General features: G+C 43.0%; 1 protein-coding gene across 4 annotated transcripts in view; it reads left to right on the forward strand.

Annotated features, from left to right (window-relative positions):
- The window catches only part of ptprub (protein tyrosine phosphatase receptor type Ub), a 147,675-nt gene that overhangs the window by 65,342 nt on the left and 68,732 nt on the right, over positions 1–13,601 (forward strand). The gene's annotated exons all lie outside the window — the stretch shown is intronic.

Below are 13,601 nucleotides of genomic sequence, written 5' to 3' on the forward strand. Positions count from 1 at the left end.
CCAAGCTTCAGTAAACAGAAACCACTTTTCATGATGAAAAAAAAACGTGTCCTAACTGGCTCAGCTTTCCTTTGGTATTCAGATGGGATAGAGATAGCTCAGAAACAGGTGATGGACAATTGTATACTGTTTTTATGTAAAAGAGGAAATGTAGTAATAGTATTTAACATGGTTATTAGTGGTCACAGTATTTCATAGTATTTATTCCTTCATGTCGCCACACACACACACACACACACACACACACACACACACACACACACACACACACACACACACACACACACACACACACACACAGCAGGTGCTTGTTCCCAAACAACATGCCCTTTTCATCAAGCAGCAGCCGCAGTCAACGAGCAGTGTGCATCTCCAGAATACCACAGTATGGATACTGAAATCCTCTCCATATTTGCATATACAGGAGCATATATTTTCTCCTCGGCCGTTGTTAACTGGCAGCAAAGTGGATCTGGTGGTTAATGTTGCCATTTCACAGTAAGGGTTTAAATCTTAGCATTTTCTGCAGAGCTCGGGTGTTGGGAGTAATGCTGCCCAGCGGTTAGGACGGGCTTAAATCTCCCTCCGAGGGTCGGTAAAGTGTAACTTAATAGGCCTCTTTCATCGCAGACATTTTGCCGTGTGAGCGGGGGGGGGGAAGTGCCGGTGTAATTAATTACTATTAAACGGCTGCCTTCCATTTAGTTTTGTCAGTTCTAAAGGCAGCGTGATTTTACATGCTGGCTCGCTGCCATGGAGTATTAGGACACCTCAATGGAACAAAGGCACCTTTAAAAGGGGTTCATTTGGGTGCCCTTATATAATGGATAAAGTTCATCCCACTTGACCACGATGCCCGTGGTTTGATTCTGAGTGGTGACTCTCAATTAAATGCTAAAGGTCCAGTTCACTCAAACTACAATCATACATAATTCTCACTAACCTGTTCATGGTATCACGCCATGCTCATAGTCTGGAGTTTATTTGTTCATTTTAAAATGACAAAAAGACAAAATCTAATTAAAAAATCAAAAATCACGGTTACAGTTTTGAACTCAGCACCTGGTGTGTGTGTTTCCCCACTAATTGCTTTCACCAGCCAATACCATACACAGATGAATAGATTTCTGTCTTTGGAGCTCACAGCAATGAAAAAATACCATTAACTCTGACATTTTATAGGGGAAACTTCTTCAGCAGAAAAAATAGTTCCAATGAGAATGTGTGACAGTGAGGTTTGACATTGTTTTTAGAAAGAGGCGGAAGCTAAAGCAGCGAGGTAACCTGCTGACTGGAGGGTTGTATGTGATTGATGATACGTGAGAAAGAATCTTTGAGCTATAGACATTTTTTTTAGAAATGTTTTGACTTTTCATTGTTAACCCCCCCCCCCCCCCCCCCCCCCCCCCCTCCAAAAAAACAACAACAACACAGGTGTTACTGTTCTGTCCCAGTAAACCATGAGTGTGATTGCAGCCAGCAGGCACAAACCAGCAGAAGGCAAACATTGAACAGTTTCACATAGTGGCTCTGTCAGACTTTTTTTCTGTTTTGGGGGGGAAATGCTTAATTTAAACTCAATTTACCCAGAATTCACAGCAAGTTATTTGCACCAGTGCTTTTCCTACACATCAAAATGTCTTCCATAAAAAGCACAGTGCTACCTTCTCCAGGGTGCCTGTGCTTCTTTATATGTGCCTCGGAAGAAAAAGAATGCGAAACATTTCTACTCATTCCGTATTATTGTTTACATCTCTGGGAATTCCTTTATAAAATGTCTGCAGCATTCTTGATGGAGGCCAAGGTCAAGGCCACAGGACCTGTCACAATGACGAGTGGTTCTTACTGAGATAGAACGTCTGCCCACCAAACGGGGGGGGTTCATTGACAGTTAATCACAAGCACATTACACCTCTGGGATGGGCGTAACTGCAGCCTCCTGCCTTTGGCTCCAGCCTGCCTGTCATTATGATGACTCTGCGGCCTATCAGTGTCGGCCTCAGATTTATCTACCCCGCTACTAGACTGTGGCCTCGTCTTGGGCTGAGCTTGGCACCTGTCCATCCATCAGCCTCTAAAGTCTTCCCGCGACACAGTCGACACAATCTCTATTTTTATACAGCTCCATTCCGTCACATGGTCGATGCCATTGTTTCCGCCTCCCATTCGGGGAGTACAAATGGCTAAATGCCACACGGTGCTCGCCACGCAGACGTGACGGCGTGCTCCATGCGATACAGATTTTAGAGAGCCGGAGAGCTCCTTTGTCACTGTTGGATTGCTGTAACTGGGGTGACGTCCATCAGGGAGGAAGCTGGCAGTGTTTATTGGGACTTAAGTGTTTTGGGAGGGACAGAGTGGGAGGACAACTTCGCTGATGGTACTGGTGAAGGCTCTTTTAAACTAGCTGCATAATTACTAAAAAGCATTCTGAAGGCCATTTAAGCTGCATCTGCTGACACCGCTGTGACACAAACTTTTGAGATTAGGTGCATGTGTGTGTGTGTGTGTGTGTGTGTGTGTTTGTCCGTGTGGAGAGAAAATGAGGAGATTGTGTACAGGGTTGTTTTGCTTGAATGGCTTATTATGCTAATTTATCACTGTTGAGTCTAATATCCTGGGATATGCTTGTGCCTGGAGCCATACAATTAAATCACTACAATGTTGACTCCGAGTGGAGCTTTAGAAAACTACAAATATCTCTCAAGTACAAGTAGTATGACAATGATGTTTTCCACAGGAAGTGCTTTGCAAAAGACTTTCGAGCATGTCAGCATTGCCAACTGCCATTCATTTCCTCTCGTGACTATCTCATTAGTTTTATGTCAAGACAGATGACCAAACCCTGGCGTGCGTTATTATGCTGCAGGCAGCGCCCTACATCTCCGGGAGCCTCTCAGTTTACCGCAGGGACATGTCTTCATGCTGACTTGTTAATGGGATCAGTCATTGATAACAAGGGGCTAACGGAAATCTAATCAGAATAGCCTGCCGCTGGATTGTCTTCTTCTCTGAACGGTGCGGACACAAAGTCGGCGTGCTTCACCTCTGTGTCCAGTCAGAAAAGCGTTTATCTCAGATCTCATTAGCCGGTATTATTTTCGCTGTCATCCTCCAGAAATCTAATATTCATTTATTTATTTATCTCCTTTTAGTGCCCTAGGGGCCAGAAATGACAGCATACTATATCTGGAAAATACTTTGAACAGGTTGTCTTTCCAGACACACAAAATGTCTCTTTTCTGTTACAGGAGACATACAGGAACTGAATAAATGGAGCCCCATTAATTCGTTCTATTTTATCTTCTTCCTCCTGGGGTTCTGACGGAGGACAAAGAGTAGGTCAAAGCTAAGGCCAAGATCATGTTTTAAGTATCCCAGCAGAGAAGGTCAGATGGATCCCGGGACTAAACCCTACACTCAACAGTTTGAGGCGATAGGAAAATCAGATTTGCATACAGCCTGCATTGTCATGATGGCGGGACACTGTGTTTTCTCTATCCAGGGGAAGTGCTAACTGGGCTGAAGCCCCCAAGGCCTGGATCCTGCAGTGAAACTAAATGGGTAAACTTCACAGAGGAGTGTGTGAATCCCCTGTAGGCGTTAAATGTAGGGCAGCGGCGGAGAGCCATATGCGTGTTGTCTGGAGCCGCTGCACCTGAGTTTGAACACATGCTCAGCGGTTAATCTAACACGCATACAATTAGACTTCAGGTAAATGTTGGTTCACGAATGTGTACATTAAATTTCATTCAAAAAGAGTTTCCTTACATAAACACGGCCGAAAGTTTGATATGTTGCCGTTTTTCTTCTTTTCTCCAATAATGTCAATTTTAACATAGATCAAACAGCATAATTTAGACAAATGAAGAATAATGAAATTATCCAAACTTACATTTAGTTGATGGTCCCAGTGTTGCATGATGGGAAAAATACGGTTCCCATGAATACCCTTCAATTTTGATTTTGTTTTCCAGTCCAGACAAGAAGAAGTGACCCTCAACCAATTATTGAACCCCAATGGTGCATTTAGGCTCCAAAATACAAATACAAAGTAAATGTTCTTTGGGTCCTCTGCAGTCTATTCAGTGGTTAAATTGAAAAGATTAAAACTGTGATTTGTCAGTCCTCTCTCAGCGGATATGAACAGATCGGATTCCCATCCCACTGACCCTACTCTAACCTTCTCTATCTGTCGTGGTGTTTTTAGAATAACTGTGCTGAGGCAACAACCCGGTCAATTCCAGCTTATTATAGGCGTTATTGTGCAACTGACACAAAATCAGGAGCCTGTAACGATTTACACACATTTTGGTGCTTAGCTTCCAGTTTACTAAAAAAAAGGTGTGTTTGTCTCTTAAAAAATACCCAATCTGCTGATCATGATGAACGGTGATATAAAAATACTTTTCCACCACAGCAAAGTGCAGCACTTATCAATATTCTATTTGCTGTTTTGGAAGCGCTCCGCTAATCGCGCTATAGGGAGAAAGCGTGTATTTCGGGGCCGTGTGATGTGCTCTCCGAGGGCGATGGCTGGCTGATAAAGTGCTGCTGAGTGCTAAAGGGCGTGTATGGATTTCAGCAACACGTTTGAGCCGCGGCTCAGCTGGAGGACAACGAGTTCCCAGCCTCTTCCTCCACATGTTCAGAGCTTTCCTGGCCTCCGTTATGTTCTGGAAGGATAGTCGTGTCACAGCACAGATGTAAGTGAGACAGATATTTGCATGTGATCGCTGTCCTGCAAAACGCCACTGGAGCCATAAACATGAAAATTAAAATGCCATCTCCATAGCCTTCCCATATCTCAATTATAAACACTTCCCTTTTGATTATCGGGCAGTTCATTTATGATGCCAGTCTCAATCAGCCGAACACAGTTTATTGCTGGCCTGGAGGGCACTATAACATGTTCTTTCTGCAGAACAGCAGTATGGGCCTGCACTTTGACCAGACTGCTAATGGTGATTCATGGCTCATTGGTGAGCACCTTCTTTTCAAACAGCCCACATGGAGACCAAATTAATCAAGCCTCTTGCTTATCCAATTTGTTTGTCTGCGATGGAGGTTATAGCCCGACCATCGGGTTGATTACATCCCCAACCAACCTTTGGAGCTCCAGGGGTGACCTTATCCGGGTTGTCATGCGTGCACACACCTTGCCATATTGCACTGTGGGTAGCAAGGTCCCGTAAACTCAGCAAGGAGATGGCAATCTAATATAAGCTGTCTGTTAAACGTATTGCATTCCACCCAACCAGACCCAAATGTTTTTATATCTCCTCACCGGTGACAGCTGTGGCCATAAGCAACATGTTTTCTGGATGTCCGTCTGTGTGTCCATTCTCATGACTGCAATATGCCTGGAGAGAGTTTTTTCAAATTTGGATTTAAGGAAGAACCGATTGGATTTTGATGGTCAAAGGTCAAGGTCACTATGAACTCACGTCTCATTTCTGTGATATATAAGGAACGCCTTGAGCTCATTCCCTCAAATTTGGAACAAATGTCCACTTGCTCTCAAGGTTGAACTTGTGTTTTTGCCGTAATACAAGAATTCATGTGCTTGTTATGACAATTTCACACAAATGTTGGGGGGATAAAAGGATGAAGTGATTATTATTTTTTGGCAGACTGGTAAACTGCATCAAACTGGTTGGTGTAGGCATAAAACCATGAGGTGGTATTTCTTTTTTTATTCATTTCTTGGACAGAACAGCAACGTTGAAGTTCATCGGTGTCTTAATGGCTCCGTTTTGATGGGCCTTATGAATTTTAACAGTCTAGAATATATTAAAAGACAAATATGCAATTATTCTATTCATTTGCATTTCTGGAATACTGAATTAATCTCTTTTAATGATTCACTAATTTCAGTCATATGGTCAAAATCTGGGCAAATGTGTGAGGGATGTTCTTTTGGAGCTCTCCAGTCTGCGGTGGTGTGTCGGGCTGTGTGTGACACAGGAAATGTTTTAGATAATTCTGAGTGATTCCTGTGTTGATTCGGCTTGACACTTAGAAATAAGTTGTTACTATTTCCAAAATGCTTTGTCCTTATAAGGACTCGAGTATGGTATAAGGCATGGTTGTTCAGCCATGCACCATGGAGGGCTGAGATTATGCACGACTGCAGTTGGTGATTTTACTGATTGTCATACTTTCAAGCATTGAGTAGGAACTAATCAGTGGACTCACTTTATGTGGTATTTGGAAGGTCATTTTCCTTCAAGTGCTCTTTGAAAGTTTCTACTCAAATTATGATTTAAAATGGCAGAACTCCTGTTCTTAGAGTATCAGAAATAAATTGTGCTCCAGCAAAATAATAACACAATTCACAATGTGTGACAACACAACTGTGTGGGTTTATAGATATGTGAAATGTTTACAATTAAACTGTTAACTGACAAGAAATTCATTTTATTAATATTATTAGACAAACAGTTACGTATTAAAAAAGTTTTTACAACAAAAGGTGTCACTAAAATGACAAGAATTGAAGAAACCCTGAGAGAGGATGCCAGACACACAGCTGACAACCTCGCAGCTAAACTAACTCGGGAGAGTTACTGGAAAAAGTGGCTGCATGTGTCCATGACGATGCATGCAACATCCTGGCTGCTAACTGTGTTCTGGGATCTGTTCTGGGTGTCCAGTGACCCGGTTTACACCTCCCCTGCAGCTGCAGGTAAATAATGTAATTAACCTGTTTGTCCATGGTGTTATCGGCGTAGCTGGATGCTTGTGAGGCGCAGCACCCATGTATGCTACGCACTAATCTTGTCAGTTAACGGTTACTGATTGTTAACCATTCTGAATTAGCATCACCTAGTTTACTAAAGTGTAGTATATTTACTGTCCACCATTTTATTTTCCCAGTAAATTCCCAGTGGAACTAATAAAAGCAGTGTCCACGCCATATATATATTATATAAATATACTTCTGTTAACATTCACTGACTATTATGGTCCAGTGTCTAAAATTATAATTTACTGACCAGTATAGTGTTACTATAATGCTAATACTATGTATAGGGTGTGGTTCCTTCCTTCCTCTCTTCTCTCACGTGTCCACTCATCCGCCTCTCTCCTGGGCAAATCTGGCAGTTGATCCTGAACTGCCTGGAGGACAATTCAAAAGGTCAACATGAGCAGACTGTTGAGAAAATGCACCTTTCCTCTTTCCCCCCTCTCCCCTTTGGAAAGGAGACAACAGCACTTGCTGACGCGGCCTCATCTCTCTCAAATGCTGGAAGGCACAGGCTACTTTGACAATAGCACCACTTGTATTTCATTTATTTTCTGCCCGAACATCAGTCCTCAGCTGCAACCCCCCCACACACACACACACTCACCCTCTCACTCTCCATTTCCTAGCCTGTACGCGCTGTCCCCAGAGGGGCTGGTAATGGTCTACAGGCCCCGCTACTTGAGGCGATAAAGACCTGCAGAGAAACCAATCACCGCTCTGGCTTAGAATGATAAGACAAAGTTGAGAGCAGAAATTGAGGATGAGTAGTTAGGAGTGTAGAAAAAGAAAAAGCACTGGTAAAAGGTTAAGAGTGCCCGGTGGCACTGCGCAGCCTAATTCAATACGTTCCCTCCTGTCGCCTTTTGGTTAGTTTTTTGTGCTTTGGGGAACAGTGAATTCAAAAACCGAGGACATGGCGTGACAAAAATACTTTAAAGTCCAGATAGGATAGATAATGCACGGGTAATCAAAAAACCCAGATAAGTTTCAGAACTGAACACTGTGCCCTTTTATAAACACTTAGAAATAACTGACAGATGAGATGTCATTTGAAATTGAGCTCTGGCCGTTGTAAAATACCACCGCCGGAGGGGCGGAGAGTTCCAAAGAACAGAACATGTCAATACCTATTGTACACTGCTTTGAATATTTTAAAGGTGCAGGAGGGAGAGAAGCTGTGTGATGGATGATGGCGATGATAATGAAAAATGATATGAATGGGAGAGAAGGAGTATGACAGAGGTGGAGCTGTCAATGATCGTATGAGTTGGAGGTGGGGGGGGGGGGGGGGGGGGGTGAAAATGAGATTAGGTTACGCACACAATGTGGTGTGTCAGTCTTGGGAATGGGAAACCTGTCAGTATTTCATGCCCATATGCAAAGCTGGTAGACTACTCTATTGATCTCTGCAATGGAGAAGGCTCTTATGCAGCCAACGGCGATGTTCTCACTTGTCTAACATTATGGCGTGTGTGTGTGTGTGTGTGTGTGTATGTGTATGTGTGTGTGTGAGAGAGAGAGAGAGAGAGAGAGAGAGAGAGAGATGTCAATAAAAATATTCTGTTTATGTTTGATTAATGTGAGCTTATGTAACATGGCAGATCATTCACATAACCCCTCCCCCGGACAGTGATTGTCCAATCGCAGCTTGGCAATTTCCGCATTTGTAATTTGTACCGTCTTTTCAACTTTTCCAAAATCCCCAAAACACATCAGTAAACGTGTTGGCTTCATGAACTAGCTCGCTACAGCTAAGGAAATCTGCCAGCGTAATTAGTGCTGATGTTTGGAAGGAACTGATTTTCTTCTTGAGTACGAGGTCTGCCCTTAGATTCCCCGTAGGAACGCTGTCATTGTGCGTCATTGTCATGAGTCGATTAAGTCCGTTTAATGTCTCGTTATTGCGCCGTCCCTGTGTGAGATCTTCCATCAGGAAGGGAACTTGTTCATCCTCTCAACGGGTTTCCTTTCATCAAAGCCTCCAATGTTTTTTTTACTTATTATTACATGACTATAGTCCTGCCTCGAATTATCATAAGGTCAGAGAGGCAAACCGAGAGCTCTTATCGCTCTGCGAACAATTTTACTACCCGATGAGGCCATTTTACATTTGTGAGGCAGTTTATCTCAGAGGGAGACCAGACATCAGGGGAATGACCACACTAATGCGCCTTTCAGGGCAATGGCCAGAGCAGTATTTTTTTTATTTACTTATTTATCTGTGCTGAAGGTTATTGTGGACGGCAGCAAATAAACACAGTTTGAGCACATCAGACACTCAGAGATTGAGTCTGAAATCCCACGTGACCTTTATGGAGCAGAATACAGGGCAGAAAGAAGGCGCCTGGTGAAGAGACGAGCTTCAAGGCCAGTGTGCTGAGAGGTGGCTGGTAATGATGCAACAACCGGCATCAAGGACACGTCTTAACTCCAACACAGCCATTGATCCCATTATGTTGAGACCTCTGCTTCCTCGAGGTCCTTTTGTAGCAGCGATGACTTGGACTCTGGCCTTCGATGTCAGAATAACAATGTTCTGCTGAATGGGTCGTACAGTGAAAGGCTTGGTAGATTTTATGCAGGAGGAAAGTAAAGAGAAGAATTATGCGCCAGCCTTTCGCTTTCGTGTCCTTTCCTCTGTTTTATTTTCACTATCTCGCATGTTAACAACTCTGCGTCCTATTTGCACTTTGCCCGTTCGAGGGCCGTGACCTCAAATAATGTATCAATGCCGCACAGCCCGAACCCTACCCTCCCTTTACCCCCCCTCCCCCTCCCTGATCTGTTGTGGCCTGCCACAGATAGTGTCACCTACAGCCCGCGACCAGGTTGCGGTCCAGCGGTGCTCCTTATGAATTATGGTGCGCTGGATCAGTCCTAATCTTGTTATGGATGTTCTTTTGCCCTTGGGAGAGGCATCAATAGATGGATGGAACTTTATCAGATTTCACGGTGCTTTGGAGTATCATTCAGGTACGGCGCTTTCTTGTGTGTGGGGAGCATAAACACTAAAGTGGAAGATGACAATAACATAAGATGAACAAATGTGACAAATAAAAGAAAACAAAAGATGTCAGGAAAAGAGGTGACGGAATAAAACCAGGAGAGCCACCAGATATAATTGAGTTTGTTTTTGGTTATAGCCCGAAATGCCCATGTGATTTAGCCCGTGATCGAAAAGGTCACTCTTGGTAATCAGGCAATTTGCTGGAACAACAAGGAGCCCTCTATCTCAGCTGCTCTGTGACTTGTCGGAGTGACATATCTATAATGTACCTGGGAGTCTGACCATGTAGAGTGTTAAAAGTTATCGGTCACATCTTAAAATCAATTCCAAAACTTACAGGCAAGAATGGTTGGGTCTTCTTCTCGGAGCTAGAGGTGGCTGATTTTCTTTTCTTTGGGCTGAATCCTTAATAATTTGTTATCTAGAAGAGGCGACATCAGCTCGGGTGACTTCATGCAAAACTATGAGCATTATCTTTGAAATGGCAAAAAGTTAAATTCGGATGCTTTCTGGAATATTTGTTAAACAAACAAAGAATAACAATGACTGTAACCTTCACCATTTTTCAGTATTTTCTGTCGTCTTCTGAACTACACAATACGGTGATTAATCAAAGTAGTTGCAGTCCTATATAGTAGCACATTTGACAGGAAATAATTGTTTTCCACATTATTGAAACCAAATAATTTAAAAATATTTGGGCTATGCTCCTCAGCTGAAGGAACCAAGACTATATATACAACTTAAGTTACTTGATTTTCAAAACAAATTAATGAAAATATTATAGGATAAGTATGAGCAAATGGCCCAAACAAGCAACCTGGGGGAAAGAAAAGTAAGAGGAAGGTATACAGTGAATAGTACAATAGAGTATAGGTATCACGCTCACATCATTTTCAGATTGCTTCAAGTCACTCAGCAGCTTATTTTAAAAAGGCACAAGGTTAACAGGTTTATTGTAGCAACATGCTGAAAGCCTATCATGTCTTAGAAGCAACTTGAGCTCAGGAAAATCTAATAAGCAATATCCCATACTTGAGTTCTCTACAATAAGACAAATGCATATTCTCTATTAATATCCTCTTTTCAATGTATTGTGTAAGTGAAGAAAACGTGCTCTGTAGGAGTATTTGACGAATCATAAGTAAACTATCTTAAATGTTGCATTATGCCCATATTGAATGGTGGAATTATCTCAGAGTATATCACTGTCCAGGACCTCACTTTTATTTGCCATGATGTTTAATTCACAGACATTTTTCATTAATCACATGCACTCACATACAGCACCTTATTAATTCTATGGCTTCACGATTATTTTCGAGTTGAATCTCAAAAGAGGTCAGAGGGCGGCAGGATAAGTGCTAAGCATCCCCACGTGACATTAGAGCAACTTGCAAAGTCAACAGAAAGGCGTTAATGATGTCTATATATAAAACAAGGGGGCACATACCCGGAATATAACCGGCAGTGGGAACAGTACGACTAAAGCACTCCGGCCCTTTGCTATTATTTTACGAGTCCCTTGAGGGCCCGGAGGGTGCAGGAGAGGAGACGGCTTTCTGAAAGATCTAATTAACTAAAGCGAAATGGAAGTGGCGAGATCTTCAGCCCGGGACGAGACACAAATCAGAGGCTGTTGACAGCGGGCTGCAGGGCAATGGTGCTGTGCAGTAAAAGGCCGCTGCTCTCGCCTCCAGATAATGACCATCCCCACTTCTCTCTGCTCCTCAGTTTAACTTTCTTTAAAGTGTGGGGTTAAGTGTCATGAATCTCAATCCTATTATGTTAAACATCAGCCTGTGAATTTAGGTGTTTTCTCTTTTTCGCACTTTTAGGAAATTGAGGTAATTAGCGGTTGCTCAGTTGCCGGGTGGTGCTGGTAAAGTAGCGGACGAATTAACCGGGTTTCTTGTTTTGCACATAGTCAAAAATCTGCAACTTTTTTAGTCCTGTGCCTGAAGACTATATACACGTACTGTAACTTGTACGACATGTGTTCGTTAGGAAGATGTTAAGAAGGATAGTGTGTGTAGGTGGTGCGTCCCAATTCAGAGGTGCACACATTCTGTGGGTTGTTAAAGGAGTCATCACCTGGTTTTATACGTATCCAGCCCCCCTTGGATCGCTTTGGATCAATTCGTAAAACTTATTAGAAAAAAAAAAAAAAATTTAATCAAACATTGAGCTTGTTCTGACCCTTTTTCGTACCGCGATTTTATCACGCGAGATTACGCGCGAGGTTTTGACTGGTCCGGATGTGCATTGTATAATATGTAATGAGGCGCGCGTTGATTCGCCGCAGGAAGGACAGAGCCGGGGGGGCTTGCCTGCATGCAGACTCCAAAACATAATGGCGGCGCTTCGGCGATTTCAGGTAGCGGACGGGGCGGGGTTGGGTGGTGAAAGAGGGGTGGGCTTATGCAAGTAGCCGCCACGGTGACGTCACCGAAGGCGCAGAATCAAAATCTCGTGCTTTAGGAATGCACACCCTTGTGTGCTATTCCTGTTCGGAAAAAGAGCAGAAGCGAAAAAACGGCGCCACTTTCAAACTCCAGCCTTTCAGGCAAGTTTCAACTGAGGTCAAACACAGATATGCATGTTTTAACAAGAGAAATTGCGATTTCCAGGTGATGACTCCTTTAAAGATTTTGCCGTGGTGCATTCCCATGCAATTCCATCCGAGTAGAGAACAAATGTCTTCTGGACACCTGGGGCCGAGAGGCTGTGACTGTCTGCTGTCTCGGCTCATCTCTGACTGAGAACGGAGAGACCTTGGCGTGCAGAGACAACAGGCCCGATTATGTGAGCACACAGGAAGGTCTCCCAACATTGTTGTGCTAATCACGTTAGCGGGCACAGACTCAAGGCGGGACAGATGCGAGGCAAAGGGCAATGGGGTTATGTTATCCTGATTAGAGGAGGCTTTGGGGGGTTTTGTGAATCTCGTTTTCCTACCTCGGCGTCACCTTGCAGAGAGAAGCTGTCATCCGTTCTTTTCTCTCGCTCAGTCGGTCTGCGTTTTCTTCCGTCTCTCACTTGTTCTCTCTGGCTCTCTTCAGCATTCAGTCGTGTCCTAGCCAGCGCAGATTGAGTGGTTTTATTCAACAGGGCACGTTTCTTTCACGGTTATCAGCTGCCTACACGTAACAAAGAGTTGGGGGAGAATACTTTCATTTTTTTTCTTCCGCCGGATTCACCCTGCTTGGAGTGGTTAAAAGCACATTTGTTCCTTTTGTGAGATGTTTTCCTTGGTTGGAGTCTGCTGAACACAATTCCCTCTGTGGCACATATACGACCCTGCACCTGTTATCTGCATTGAAAACAGTTGGAAAATGTGTGTTATGTACATATTCACAATATAAAGGCTGGTGTATGCTGCCGTTTTTTCCATTAAGCACATGTTTTTCATTGAGCATATTTCTTTGTATCTTCTAGAGATTAATGTACGTTTTCTGTTATTCAATTCTAACTTGAGGTGAAACTATTAACTCAGCAATGAATATTGAGTACCTCTAGTCCCTTTCTGATAATAAGTAAATGGTAAAATATCATAATTATCTTTTAATCTAAATTAATTGATTAAAAAAAAAAACACTGACCAAAAACGTATTACTGCCCGTGGAAAGACGAGCATTGCAGACGCAGTGCAAATGTCTGTTTGGCTGCTTTCAATTTTCATTTTAAACAGATTCAGCACTGCAGGCATTTCAAGTTGTTAACTTTTTTAAATGAATGCTTCCCTGACACAACTTCTGGATGATGTCTGCTTCTGACGCATATATGACAGCTGGTGCCGAGGGAACGCAATGATTTCAAATTAAACAAAGATTACAATCTTTG

This window comes from Eutrigla gurnardus (assembly GCF_963514095.1).
Source record: "Eutrigla gurnardus genome assembly, chromosome: 14".
Classification (NCBI taxonomy): Eukaryota; Metazoa; Chordata; class Actinopteri; order Perciformes; family Triglidae; genus Eutrigla; species Eutrigla gurnardus.